Here is a 14384-nt window from a genome sequence, read left to right on the forward strand (position 1 = left end):
CAACTTAGCACACAGGTTGGAGAGCATAATAACATGAACGTGTAGGCCAGGGAAACAACATGACAGTAGTACAAACAAAAACCTCATTTACACAAGTCTTAGCGGATCCCATGCAACACGCCTACTTAGAGTACACACAAATTTACAGTTTGCACATGCTGCTTAACGTGCTATTTGGAGCTAAGTAGATTGAGCCCTGTCTTTGGAAGGGAAAGAGAGCTCAAACATGGCCCACCTTGGAAATGACACACAATATGACAAGCAGGTAAAAACATTACAGTGACTTTTACATTCAACACATGTCAGGTCGGAGCTGAAATTAACATGTGCAGACCTGGACAATGACAAACTCAAGACCCGAGTGCACACTGATACATGCATGATTGTTTCCCATAAGCCTTCATGGCAAATCAGGACACACAAGAAAGTTGACATCTGGTTAACATCCTTGGCGAAAGTCTCTGTCATGACCAGCTTCTATCCCAGAATTCCCTCAACTTCTGGTGAGATGTTTTCACAAAAACAGCGGGTGCCTGGACCCTGTCAGCATTTTGCCAAAAACCTCAATTATACAGACTCCCTTAATTAAATCAGCTTTGATTGCTATTTCAACTGACGGGAATAACATGGAGCTGCGTGTTCGTCATCCCCGCCCGTCCGTCTCTTTCTGTCCTACTGCTGTTGAATTGTTACGTACAGTTCTGTTCTGCTCTTGGTTCATCATGTCTGGATATCATCTGGGGTCAGGCACTTATATTGAGCCTGAAGAGCTTTGTAGCACGGACAGGTTCCTGACATCATGCACCAGACCTCTGTGACTGAATGAGCATTTTTAAAGAGAGCAGCCAGCACTTACATCTAGAAACACAAACAGGACACACACACAGAGTGACATGCAGTCAAGAGGAGTACCAGAGTCAAAGGGTGTGTACACCACTATATGACCAGAGTTCCACAATAGTTCTGTATTTGTGTCTCTAGGACAGGGGTCGGTAACCCATGATAAAAAAGCCTTATTGGAACAAAAATTCCAAAAAACAAATCTGTCATACAGTTACAAAAAGGTTTTGGAACAACATATGCTGCCATCCAAGCGCCGTCTTTTTCATGGACGCCCCTGCTTATTTCAGCAAGACAATGCCAAGCCACATTCAGCACGTCTTACAACAGTGTGGCTTCGTAAAAACAGAGTGCGGGTACTTTCCTGACCTGCCTGCAGTCCAGACCTGTCTCCCAACGAAAATGTGTGGCACATTATGAAGCGTAAAATACGACAGCGGAGACCCCGGACTGTTGAACGACTGAAGCTCTACATAAAACAAGAATGGGAAAGAATTCCACTTTCAAAGCTTCAACAATTAGTTTCCTCAGTTCCCAAATGTTTATTGAGTGTTGTTAAAAGAAAAAGGGATGTAACACAGTGGTGAACATGCCCTTTCCCAACTACTTTGTCACGTGTTGCTGGCATGAAATTCTAAAGTTAATGATTATTTGCAAAAAAAAAAAAATGTTTCAGTTTGAACATCAAATATGTTGTCTTTGTAGCATATTCAACTGAATATGGGTTGAAAATGATTTGCAAGTCATTGTATTCCGTTTATATTTACATCTAACACAATTTCCCAACTCATATGGAAACGGGGTTTGTACAGTAAGTGTCTATATTAGCTATATTAGCCTACTATCAAAATGACTGTGTCACAGGCTGAAGCAAGTCTTCGTTGACAGAAATTTTGAAATTTAATATTTATTCTACACATTTTCACAACATTAGAAACCATTAGTAAATCAGAGGATACTTAGAAGGTGATATAAATCCTAGAAATTACTGGCTTTTAATGGCAAAAGGTATATATATATGTGTGTCCAAGTTAAAGAAAACGGCTGACTCTCTTCTTCTAATGGATTTATTACAATTGTTGCAAGATAGGTAAAGCTTGCTGTGGTCTGGAACAACATGGCACACAAACAACTATCAGAAATGCAGCCAATGTTACATACAGATCGTCGTCGTCGGCGATCACTCGAAACGAGTATGATGATCCTCCTGTTGGTGGGATTGCCTTCAGTAGAACGCCTGTGCCTGGCATCTTTTAAAGTGGGGAGACTGGTGCACACACAGCCGCCACAATGTCCTTTGCAAAGAGAAGGCCAGGGTTCAATGGCATGGAGACAAAGACAATTGGGGGCCCATCTTTGCTGCAGCCTTCTCCCGCCTTTGTGACCGTTGTGGATTTTTCATGCAATCATGATCCGCCCACTCCGCCGTTGAGGTCTTTTTCGACGAGGTAGACATGCAGACTCCAACGTCATTTTCTTCACTGTGGGGAGCTGTGGCAAGGTAAAACCCAGGACAACCAGCACCTCCTCACCGCTGCAGAAGGCTGCCGGAGCTCCGGTCTGTCGGAGGACAGCCTAGGGTGCGCTTACCAGCACTTGCTTTTCTCTCAGGGTGTGCTCCCCTAGCCTTTTGTCTTCCCAGACTAACCCACAAGGCAGCGGGGCTACATACAGATAATGTGTCATGAGGCATGCCAATATAAATTAAATACAAAGAGGATAAAAGTAAAGGATATTAAATGAGCTCAAATATACATACAAATGAGGCATAATGATGCAGTACGTACATACAGCTAGGCTAAATAGCATTTTAGCAATGATTAGCTTGCAGGCATGCACTGACCAAATATGCCTGATTAGCACTCCAACAAGTCAATACCATCAACAAAGCTCACCTTTGTGCATTCACACACAGTACAAAATGTTTGGTGGACAAAATGAGTTAACAAAATGTTGCGTCACATTCCACACTATGGTGAGTTGAAGAACTGGCGAAATTAGGAAAAACAATGTTGACCAAATATTCTCATCAGTGAAGCATACACACAAACCTATTAAACAGTGGGCTTTCTAACAATTGGAAAGGTTTGCGTCATGTTTGTCATCAAACAAAAAACACACTAAAACAAAAAAAATATTTTTCCCCCATGTCTTTTTTTTTTTTTTTCAATCCTTTTTTAAAAATGCTCCAGGGAGCCACTAGGGTGGCACTAAAGAGCTGCATGCGGCTCGAGAGCCACAGGTTTCTGACGCCCGCTTTAAGAGGATGTATTACACTTACTGTCTTTGTATATATTTGCATGTGAGCCTGTTGTGTGATTCTGTTTTCCAAGAATATTTTTGGCCACAATTTTGGCCAAACATTAAACCTAACAAACCCAGTGGCCAAACAACGAATCCCACGCTTTAGTGATCAGTGTCTGTGTTTTTTTAATTATTTACGATCGCAAAATAGACCACCATGGGGCCAAAGAAAGTTGCGAGTGCCAGCATAAGATGAGTAGCGCTGTTGAATTCAAGAAAGAATCATAGCAAAATCCAAGGAGGGTCTGCTTTCCCGTGCCGTCATTCCTTCTTTGTCCTTAACCAAGTCTTTTTTCATTCCATTCGTCATTTATGTGCATTTCACTTATTTTATGCACTTACAACTATAATAATTATGTGCACAGGGAGTTTTTTTGTTCATGTTTTTAAGTGTTTAAAATGAATTAATTGCTTTCCTTCCAACCATCTTCTTCCGCTAATCCGAAGTAGGGTTGCGGGGGCAGCAGCCTAAGCAGACTTCCCTCTCCTCAGCTACTTGTCTAGCTCTTCCTGGGGGATCCTGAGGCATTCACAGGCCAGCTGGGAGACATAGTCCCTCCACCGTGCACTGGGTCTTCCCCGTGTTCTCTTACAGGTCGGACGTGCTCTAAACACCTCCCCAGGGAGGCATTTGGGGGTAATTCTGAACAGATGCCCAAACCAACTTATCTGGCTTCTCTCGATGTGGAGGAGCAGCAGCTTTACTCTGAGGTCCTCCCGAATCACAGAGCTTCTCCTTCTATCTTTAAAGAGCAATGGAGACACGTTCTCTGGAGTGATGAATCACACTTTTCCATCTGGCAATCTGATGGATGAGTCTGGGTTTGGAGGTTGCCAGGAGAACGGTACGTTTCGGACGGCATTGTGCAGAGTGTGAAATTTGGTGGAGGAAGAATTTACGATGTGGGGTTGTTTGTCAGGCGTTGGGCTTGGCCCCTTAGTTCCAGTGAAATTAACTTTGAATGATCTACGATACCAAAACATTTTGGACAATTCCATGCTCCCAACCTTGTGAGAACAGTTTGGAGCGGGCCCCTTCCTCTTCCAACATGACTGTGCACCAGGGTATAAAGCAAGGTCCATAAAGACATGGATGACAGAATCCGGTGTGGATGAACTTGACTGGCCTGCACAGAGTCCTGACTTGAACCTGATAGAACACCTTTGGGATGAATTAGAACGGCGACCGAGAGCCAGGCCTTCTCGACCAACATCAGTGTGTGACCTCGCCAATGCGCTTTTGGAAGAATGGTCGAAAATTCCGTTAAACACACTCCGCAATCTTGTGGACAGCCTTCCCGGAAGAGTTGAAGCTATAATAGCTGCAAAAGGTGGACCGACATCATATTGAACCTTACCAGTTAGGAATGGGATGGCACTTCAAGTCCATGTGTGAGTCAATGCAAGCGGCCAACTATTTTTGGCAATATAGTGTATGTTGCCATCCAAGCAACGTTATTATTGACGCTTCTGCTTATTTCAATAAGACAATGCCAAGCCATGTGTTACAACAGCGTGGCTTCATAGTAAAAGGGTACGGGTACTAGACTGGCCTGCCTGTAGTCCAGACCTGTCTCCCATTGAAAGTGTTTGGCGGAATATGAAACCTAAAATATCACAATGGAGACCCCGGACTGTTGAACAACTTAAGCTGTACATCGAGCAAGAATGGGAATGTGATGGCACTTCAAGTTCATATGTGAGTAAAGGCAAGTGGCCAAAAACTTTTCGCAATGTAGTGTATATTAGCAAACAAACAAAATGAGTTGATGATTATTTATCTAAATATGTAACATTTGATTAGTCTACCTGTCACTATCAGTGGTGATCGAGCTAATACTACAAGGGAACTTCAACTTCAGGGTTTCCCACACATTCATTTATTTGTTGCGGCCCGCCACGAAAGAATTTAAACATTTTTTTTTATAAAAAAAATATGTATATATTTTTTGGGGGCTTTTGACTTGCTCGACTGCTCATAAAAGCAATGGGACTCTGTCTGTGAATGGAGCTTGTAGTTACATATTATATAAATATGTAAATATTATATAAATATGTACATAAAGTGTTGTAATTATATTCCAACTCCGTGTTTTTCTTGGTCACCGCTGCCGCCACCGCCGCCACCGCCACCGCCGCCGCCGCTGCCGCCACCGCCGCCGCCGCTGCCACCTACCATCAACAGCAGCACTTACCAGTGAGCTGCCTCTATCTTTTTAATTCTATTTATTTACGAGCAAGCTGGTCTCGCTTTGCTCGACATTTTTAATTCTAAGAGAGACAAAACTCGAATAGAATTTGAAAATCCGAGAAAATATTTTAAAGACTTGGTTTTCACTTGTTTAAATAAATTCCTAATTTTTTTTTACTTTGCTTCTTATAACTTTCAGAAAGACAATTTTAGAGAAAAAATACGACCTTAAAAATGATTTTAGGATTTTTAAACACATACCCTTTTACCTTTTAAATTCCTTCCTCTTTTTTCCTGACAATTTAAATCAAAGTTCAAATATATATATATATATATATATATATATTTTTTTTTTTTATTGTAAAGAATAATAAACACATTTTAATTTAATTCTTAGTTTTAGATTCTGTTTATTCGACGAAGAATATTTGTGAAATATTTCTTCAAACTTGTTATGTTTAAAATTCCCCAAAATTATTCTGGCAAATCTAGAAAATCGGTAGAATCAAATTTAAATCTTATTTCAAAGTCTTGAATTTCTTTTCAATTTTTGTTCTGGAAAACCTAGAATAAATAATGATTTTTTTTTTGTTAGAAATATAGCTTGGTCTAATTTGTTATATATTCTAACAAAGTGCAGATTGGATTTTAACCTATTTAAAACATGTCATCAAAAATATATATTTATTGTAAGAAATCATTAAGATGATCAGTGTTTCCACGAAGATAAATATCATTAATTATTAATAATAACATAGAGTTAAAGGTAAATTGAGCAAATTGGCTATTTCTGGCAATTTTTTTAAGTGTGTATCAAACTGGTAGCCCTTCGCATTAATCAGTACCCAAGAAGTAGCTCTTGGTTTTCCAAAAGGTTGGTGACCCCTGTTGTAGACTGTATTCGTGTTTAGAGAGTAGCTGAAAATGAGCTTCCCGACTTAAAAAAACAGCAGCCGCCACTGCATACTATATGTAACTGGCATACAACAGACAGATGAACAAAGATACATTATTTGTGGCCGCTTGTAGTCGTCAACTTCCGCCCAATTCAATGAAATTGTATAAATATAACTCACACACTGTGAGTGGGATAGATAGATAGATAGATGGATAGATAGAACTTTATTGATTCCTTCAGGAGAGTTCCCTCAGGAAAATTAAAATTCCAGCAGATTGGCTATAATAAGCCAATTTAGAAAAAAATACATGTTAGTATGTGTAATAAGGCATTTTATTTGATTTTTTATTTTTTTTTACAGTCAAATGTATACTTCTCTTTTAGTGTGTTATTTATTGTTGCCAGATTAGGACTGCAACAATTGATCAATTACCGTATTTTTTGGATTATAAATCGCTCCGGAGTATACGTCGCACCGGCCGAAAATGCATAATAAAGAAGGAAAAAAACATATATATGTCGTATTGGAGTATATGTCGCATTTTTGAGGGAAATTTATTTGATAAAATCCAACACCAAGGATAGACATTTGAAAGGCAATTTAAAATAAATAAAGAATAGTGAACAACAGGCTGAATAAGTGTACGTTATATGACGCATAAATAACCAACTGAGAAGGTGCCTGGTATGTTAACGTAACATATTATGGTAAGAGTCATTCAAATAACTATAACATATAGAACATGCTATAAGTTTACCAAACAATCTGTCACTCCTAATCGATAAATCCGATGAAATCTTCTTCCTCGATGTCGCTTATAAACCACTCTGCCAACTCCCAAAGGTATGCGTCGCTTCCTCTTGTCGTTTTCTGCTGCATATTTCACTACTTCCAGCTTGTAATCTGCAGTACATGATTTCCTTTTCGGTGCCATTTTTATTCAGCCCTTCTCAGTTTTTATAAGTTACCGCCAACGTTGAAATGATCCATTTTAATAGCTACGGCAGTAGCATGTAGCATATAGCAGTTAGCATCCCATGACCCACAATGCACTTCTCCCATGACCCTCCCCCGCCGAATTCTTATTGGTTGACGTGTATGTGACGATTGCTGACATTTTCTTCGTCTCTTCCGCGAATGAGATAAATAATATTATTTGATATTATACGGTAATGTGTTAATAATTTCACACATAAGTCGCTCCGGAGTATATGTCGCATCCCCGGCCAATCTATGAAAAAAACTGTGACTTATAGTCCTAAAAATACGGTAAATCGATTAATTTGATTAGAAAAAAGCTTCTATTTATGTTCTGTAGCTTTAAATCATTGTTCATCAAGTGCAACTAATAAAGATTAGTAAAATCCGGACTGCATGGAGTGCCGGGTACTTTAAATATAACAACGTTGTTTCTGCACAGTTGTTGCAATAAAGCGCACATGAGGTGTGTGTGTGTGCTGTGTGGCGGCGAACAACAGAGTTTTTAATTTTTTTAATTATTGCGCACATGGTAAGTTTCATTGTTCATGATGTGCATTTATTGGAAAAAAAAACATTATTTCAACTGTTTTCCCTAAAATATGCATTTAGGGTATCAAGTGTGTTTTACCTGATTTTTCTATAATCGAAAAAAATAGATTATTCGATTACAAAATTAATCAATAGTTGCAGCCCGAGGGCAGGCATTCAATCATATTATTTACATAATGCATCTGGCTGCGTATAGTTTGCTATGCACTGTGTTCCTGAACAAAATCCTGAACATAATTGTAAGCACAGCAATCAAATGCAGAAAGAAGAAACAAAAGCAAGAGGAAAACAATGTCAAAAAATGATCAAAAACTGTTTTTCAACTGTAACAGGCTGTCCATTGGCAGATGAAAAGTTTAAGACCATTGTCTTAAAGGCCTACTGAAATGAGATTTTCTTATTTAAACGGGGATAGCAGGTCCATTCTATGTGTCATACTTGATCATTTCGCGATATTGCCATATTTTTGCTGATAGGATTTAGTAGAGAACATCCACCATAAAGTTCGCAACTTTCGGTGTTAAGAGAAATGCCCTGCCTCTACCGGAAGTCGCAGACAATGACGTCACACGTGTAGGGGCTCCTCACATATACACATTATTTGGAATGGGAGCCTCCAACAAAAAGTGCTATTCGGACCGAGAAAACGACAATTTCGCCATTAATTTGAGCGAGGATGAAAGATTCGTGTTTGAGGATATTGATAGCGACGGACTGGAAAAAATATATATATAAAAAAAAAAAAAGTAAAAAAAACCCCAATTGGATTGGGACGGATTCCGATGTTTTTAGAGACATTTACTAGGATAATTCTGGGAAATCCCTTATCTTTATATTGTGTTGCTTGTGTTTTAGTGAGTTAAATAGTATCTGATAGTCGGAAGTGTGTCTCCACAGGTGTGTTCACGCGCAGTGTCTCAGGGTAGTCGACGGCAGTTATGGACGGGCAAGCTCAGCTTTTCACCGGTAAGAACTGACTTTTTAACCACAATTTTCTCACCGAAACCTGCTGGTTGACATTTGGTAGGGATCCATTTTGGCTTGACCGCGCTCTGATCCATAGGAAAGTTTCACCTCCAGGAATTTTAAACAAGGAATCACCATGTGTTTGTGTGGCTAAAGGCTAAAGCTTCCCAACTCCCATCTTTCTACTGTGACTTCTCCAATATTAATTGAACAAATTGCAAAAGATTCAGCAACACAGATCTCCAAAATACCGTGTAATTATGCCGTTAAAGCAGACGACTTTTAGCTGTGTGTGTGTGCAGCGCTCATATTTCCTTAAAACCTGTGACATCTTGCGTACACGTCATCATTACACGTTTTCAAGACGAAACTCCCGGGAAATTTCAAATTGTAATTTAGTAAACTAAAAAGGCCGTATTGGCATGTGTTGCAATGTTAATATTTCATCATTGATATATAAACTATCAGACTGTGTGGGGGTAGTAGTGGGTTTCAGTAGGCCTTTGAAAAGCCAATTTGCTCTAAAATGTGCTATTTTCTGTCAGACAATCACTCTGTTATGACTTTCAGCGACATTGTTGAACTGCAAAAGCAAAATCGGAATAATTGTGTGTAGTTTGATAAACAATTAGATAGATAGTACTTTATTTATTCCGTTAGGAGAGTTCCTTCAGGAAAATTTAAATTTTCAGCACGATCCCATTCAAGTTTAGACAAACATTACAGGGAGACAGAACAGGATCGCTGATGGGTCTGCCGGCTTCCAGCGCCCCTTACAAAAAAGATGAGATACAGGTAAACAAGGAGGGGGGGAGAAAAAAATAGAAGATTAAAACAAAATTAAAAAAATTTTTAAAAATCGGTCTTAGCCTGGGCCCTGGAGAGGAGGTGCAGACCGAGGCCAAGGGAAAAAACAACAACTCATAGCCATGGTACACATCCCTCTTACATGTGTGTAAGAGGGAAACATCAAACATCAAAGAACACAGAGGATATTAAAGACATTAAAGCAGCAGATACAACCAGACACCTCTACATACTAGCTATGAATAAAAAGTAAAAGAAACATATCCACTGTGGTGGCCTCTGGGGTGTTCCACGCCATCGTCCGCTGGGATGGGGGGAGCATGGCCAGAGACAGGAGCAGACCCAACAAAGCAACCAAGACAGCCGACTCCATTTTCGGCCTGTGTCCAGTCCGCATGGATGAGCGAGGATACGTCCAAGGTGACTGAGGTGTCCGACACCTGCTCACCCAGCCAAGACACCACGAAGCCTCTCCGTCCCAGCGCTCAGTGCTAGCTCCGCAGCCCTGTCCCCTCATCCGCATCTCCTCCAGTCCCTCCAAACTCTGCAGTCCTGTCCCCTCATCCGCATCTCCTCCAGTCCCTCCAAACTCTGCAGTCCTGTCCCCTCATCCGCATCTCCTCTAGTCCCTCCAAACAGAGTCCGGTGTGGCAGACACCCAGCAGCTGGTCTCCATGGCCAAAAGGCTCCCGGGAGGCAGATCCAGAAGTCCACAAAAAAAAGCACCACAGAGGTCACGAAAGTGGCACCCCTTGTCACACAGTCCCAAAGGGTCCCGGACCACAAGGCAAAAAAATATAATAAGACATGAAAACAAGAGGGAAACACAAAAGGATGAAACAAGAGCACAGAGCTCCTGCCAACAGCAGCCACTACAGCAGCGCCATCTTGGAAAAAAAAAAAATGTTCTGCAGCTCTGAATTTCTGATCGGAAACTGATATATACAATACTAATAAAAAAGTGGTGCTGTACTATTTCCCCTGTACATACCCCATATATATATATATATATATATATATATATATATATATATATATATATATATATATGTATATATGTATATATGTATGTACATATATATATATTTATATATTATATATATATGTATGTACATATATATATTCATTTTACTAAGCATTTAATATCTAACATTACATGAGGTGTTTTGGTAGAAATATCTTTTTTTTTTGTAGAGTGAAAGTTTGAGTTGAACATGAAAGGTATTTTAGCTAAGGATGTAGTGGAGTAGCAGTAGTGGATGTGCCGTGACCATGCATTCATTAGGAAGCGGCATTATGTTATTATGTCTTGGCTCCATTCCCATCTCTGACATTCTTTTTGGGGGAGTGCAAAACGTTTTAAAAACGATAACAGACCAAAAATCATCTCAAACAATTTCCAATTTGAGTGCATTATGAGAACACACCTCTTACCCCCAAGTCAAATGTATGATGTCATCACGAAGAAGGTGAAATTTTCTTTATTTTGTTTTTTTCAAATATATTTTATTAAATTTTACAGTTAAAATGACATTTAACAGTCATACTTTGCTCACGCAAACCCTTCATACAGGCACACATCCACTCATACCCAACTCAAGCTTTACAGTATAGACATTAGAAAAAAACCCCAGATATTGTACTTTGTGTGTGTATATATATATATATATATATATATATATATATATATATATACAGTGGGGCAAAAAAGTATTTAGTCAGCAACCGATTGTGCAAGTTCTCCCACTTAAAATGATGACAGAGGTCTGTAATTTTCATCATTGGTACACTTCAACTGTGAGAGACAGAATGTGAAAAAAAATCCAGGAATTCACATTGTAGGAATTTTAAAGAATTTATTTGTAAATTATGGTGGAAAATAAGTATTTGGTCAACAAGGTTTTGGCTCAAAATCTCACGATACATGGCCCCATTCATTCTTTCATTAACACGGATCAATCATCCTGTCCCCTTAGCAGAAAAACAGCCCCAAAGCATGATGTTTCCACCCCCATGCTTCACAGTAGGTCTGGTGTTCTTGGGATGCAACTCAGTATTATTCTTCCTCCAAACACGACGAGTTGAGTTTATACCAAAATGGATACATGGATGATACAGCACAGGATTGGGAGAATGTCATGTGGTCAGATGAAACCAAAATAGAACTTTTTGGTATAAACGCACCGACTCCCGGAACATAAAAAGAAGTCATTTTAATCAGAAAGAAAGAAATACAAAAAATGGCTCGAGCGGCTATTGAAATTAGGAAACGAAGGGCCAACACCATCAAAAGGGATGAGAGCAAACATGCTTCTGCACAGCTGGGATGCTGTCCTTAGCCAACAGATACTGGGAACTTTATTTAGCAGGTAATCCTACTGTTTAAACCTTGATTACTGTAGTTTTATTGAAAGTTGCTTGATTGTTAAAATGTGAGCAGAAAAGGTTTCTTGTTAATTCATTCTAAAGTGTTGGTTGCACTTTATTCAAATAAGATGTGAATGTCTTGGACATAAATTGTTGTTTACTTGCTTGTTGGAATTCATAATTCATGTATACATAATTCCCATACAAGAAGTAAAAGAAGTATATGAAACTTCACCTGCAGTGTCCAGTATTCACTATTTTATCCATTATGTTATTATTTCACATTAAGACTGGTTATTTATTTGCTAAAAAGTTATTGAATCGATTTAAACTCAGACCGTCCATCCATCCATTTTCTACCGCTTATTCCCTTTCGGGGTCGCGGGGGGCGCCGGCGCCCATCTCAGCCACAATCGGGCGGAAGGCAGGGTACACCCTGGACAAGTCGCCACCTCATCGTAGGGCCAACACAGATAGACAGACAACATTCACACTCACATTCACACACTAGGGCCAATTTAGTGTTGCCAATCAACCTATCCCCAGGTGCATGTCTTTGGAAGTGGGAGGAAGCCGGAGTACCCGGAGGGAACCCACGCATTCACGGGGAGAACATGCAAACTCCACACAGAAAGATCCCGAGCCTGGATTTGAACCCAGGACTGCAGGAACTTCGTATTGTGAGGCAGACGCACTAACCACTGTTCCACCGTGAAGCCCACTCACAGACCGAATTATTATAAAAAAAAAAAAAAAGAAGAGATATCATCTCCAAACCGTATCGGCAACCACAAGTATCGAATCAAAATTGTTGTTAAAACGAATCGTTACACCCCTATATTACACAATAGCTCCTACATTTGATTATTATGTAATTTTTACGTACACTCTAAAATTAGATAATAAACCTGTCAGTTTAGTTGCCAGATTTTACTGTAAAATATATGTTGTGTGTGTTTTTTTTTTTAAGCATTTTACTGTAAATATAAAAACAGCACCACTGTTATTGTTTTTTACAATAACATCCTGGAAACTAAGCTGCTATTTTTTATTTTATTATAAAATCTATGGTAGGATTGTTTTTACGGTGTATTACTGTAAATGCAAAAACAGTACCACCGTTGTTTACGGTGCAGTTGCAAGAATTTTACTAATACAAACAGTGGTTCCTTTTTTATATTTACAGTAATATTCTGTAAAACAAATTGAACATTTTTATGGTAAAAAAAAAAAAATGGCAGCTCACTAGCTAGAAATCTACTGTAAAATAAATATATGCTGGTCTCTAGAGTATGTTACTGTAGATGAAAAACAGTGGAGCTGTTTTTGTTTTTTTACAGTAAAATTCTGGCCACTGAGCTACCAGTTTGTTTGTTTTTTACTATAAAATCTATGAGATCGCTGTTGTTTTTACAGTAATTACTGTAATTGGAAAAACAGTACCACAGTTCTTTATCAGTAAAACACTGGCAGTTCAGTTGCCAGAATGTTACCGTAAAATGTATTTTCCTTTTTACAATTTGATGTACAACTTGCATCCAAACTATACAACAAGCATATATAAATGTATTTATTAAAATTTTAAACCAAAAATGCTTGGAATGTATGACAATATAGTATTTATTGCAATATTAGATAATATAAACGTTAAAAAGAGTACATACATTTTTTTCAGCCAAAATGGAAAGAATAAACATATTCATAAACCCCGTTTCCATATGAGTTGGGAAATTGTGCTAGATGTAAATATAAACGGAATACAATGATTTGCAAACCATTTTCAACCCATATTCAGTTGAATATGCTACAAAGACAAAATATTTGATGTTAAAACTGATAAAAAATTTTTTTTACAAATAATCATTAACTTTAGAATTTGATGCCAGCAACACGTGACAAAGAAGTTGGGAAAAGTGGCAATAAATACTGATAAAGTTTAGGAATGCTCATCAAACACTTATTTGGAACATCCCACAGGTGTGGAGGCTAATTGGGAACAGGTGGGTGCCATGATTGGGTATAAAAACAGCTTCCATGAAATGCTAAGTAATTCACAAACAAGGATGGGGCGAGGGTCACCGATTTGTAAGCAAACTGTAGAACAGTTTTAGAACAACATTTTTCAACGAGCTATTGCAAGGAATTTAGGGATTTTACCATCTACGGTCCGTAAAATCATCAAAAGGTTCGGAGAATCTGGAGTAATCACTGCACGTAAGCGATGATATTACGGACCTTTGATCCCTCAGGCGGTACTGCATCAAAAACCGACATCAGTGTGTAAAGGATATCACCACATGGGCTCAGGAACACTTTATAAAACCACAGTCAGTAGCTACAGTTGGTTGCTACATCTGTAAGTACAAGGTAAAACTCTTCTATGCAAAGCGAAAGCCATTTTTTAACAACACCCGGGAACGCTGCAGGCTTCGCTGGGCCCGAGCTCATCTAGGATGGACTGATGCAAAGTGGAAAAGTGT

Source organism: Nerophis ophidion, linkage group LG25 (genome assembly GCF_033978795.1).
Source record: "Nerophis ophidion isolate RoL-2023_Sa linkage group LG25, RoL_Noph_v1.0, whole genome shotgun sequence".
Taxonomy (NCBI): domain Eukaryota; kingdom Metazoa; phylum Chordata; class Actinopteri; order Syngnathiformes; family Syngnathidae; genus Nerophis; species Nerophis ophidion.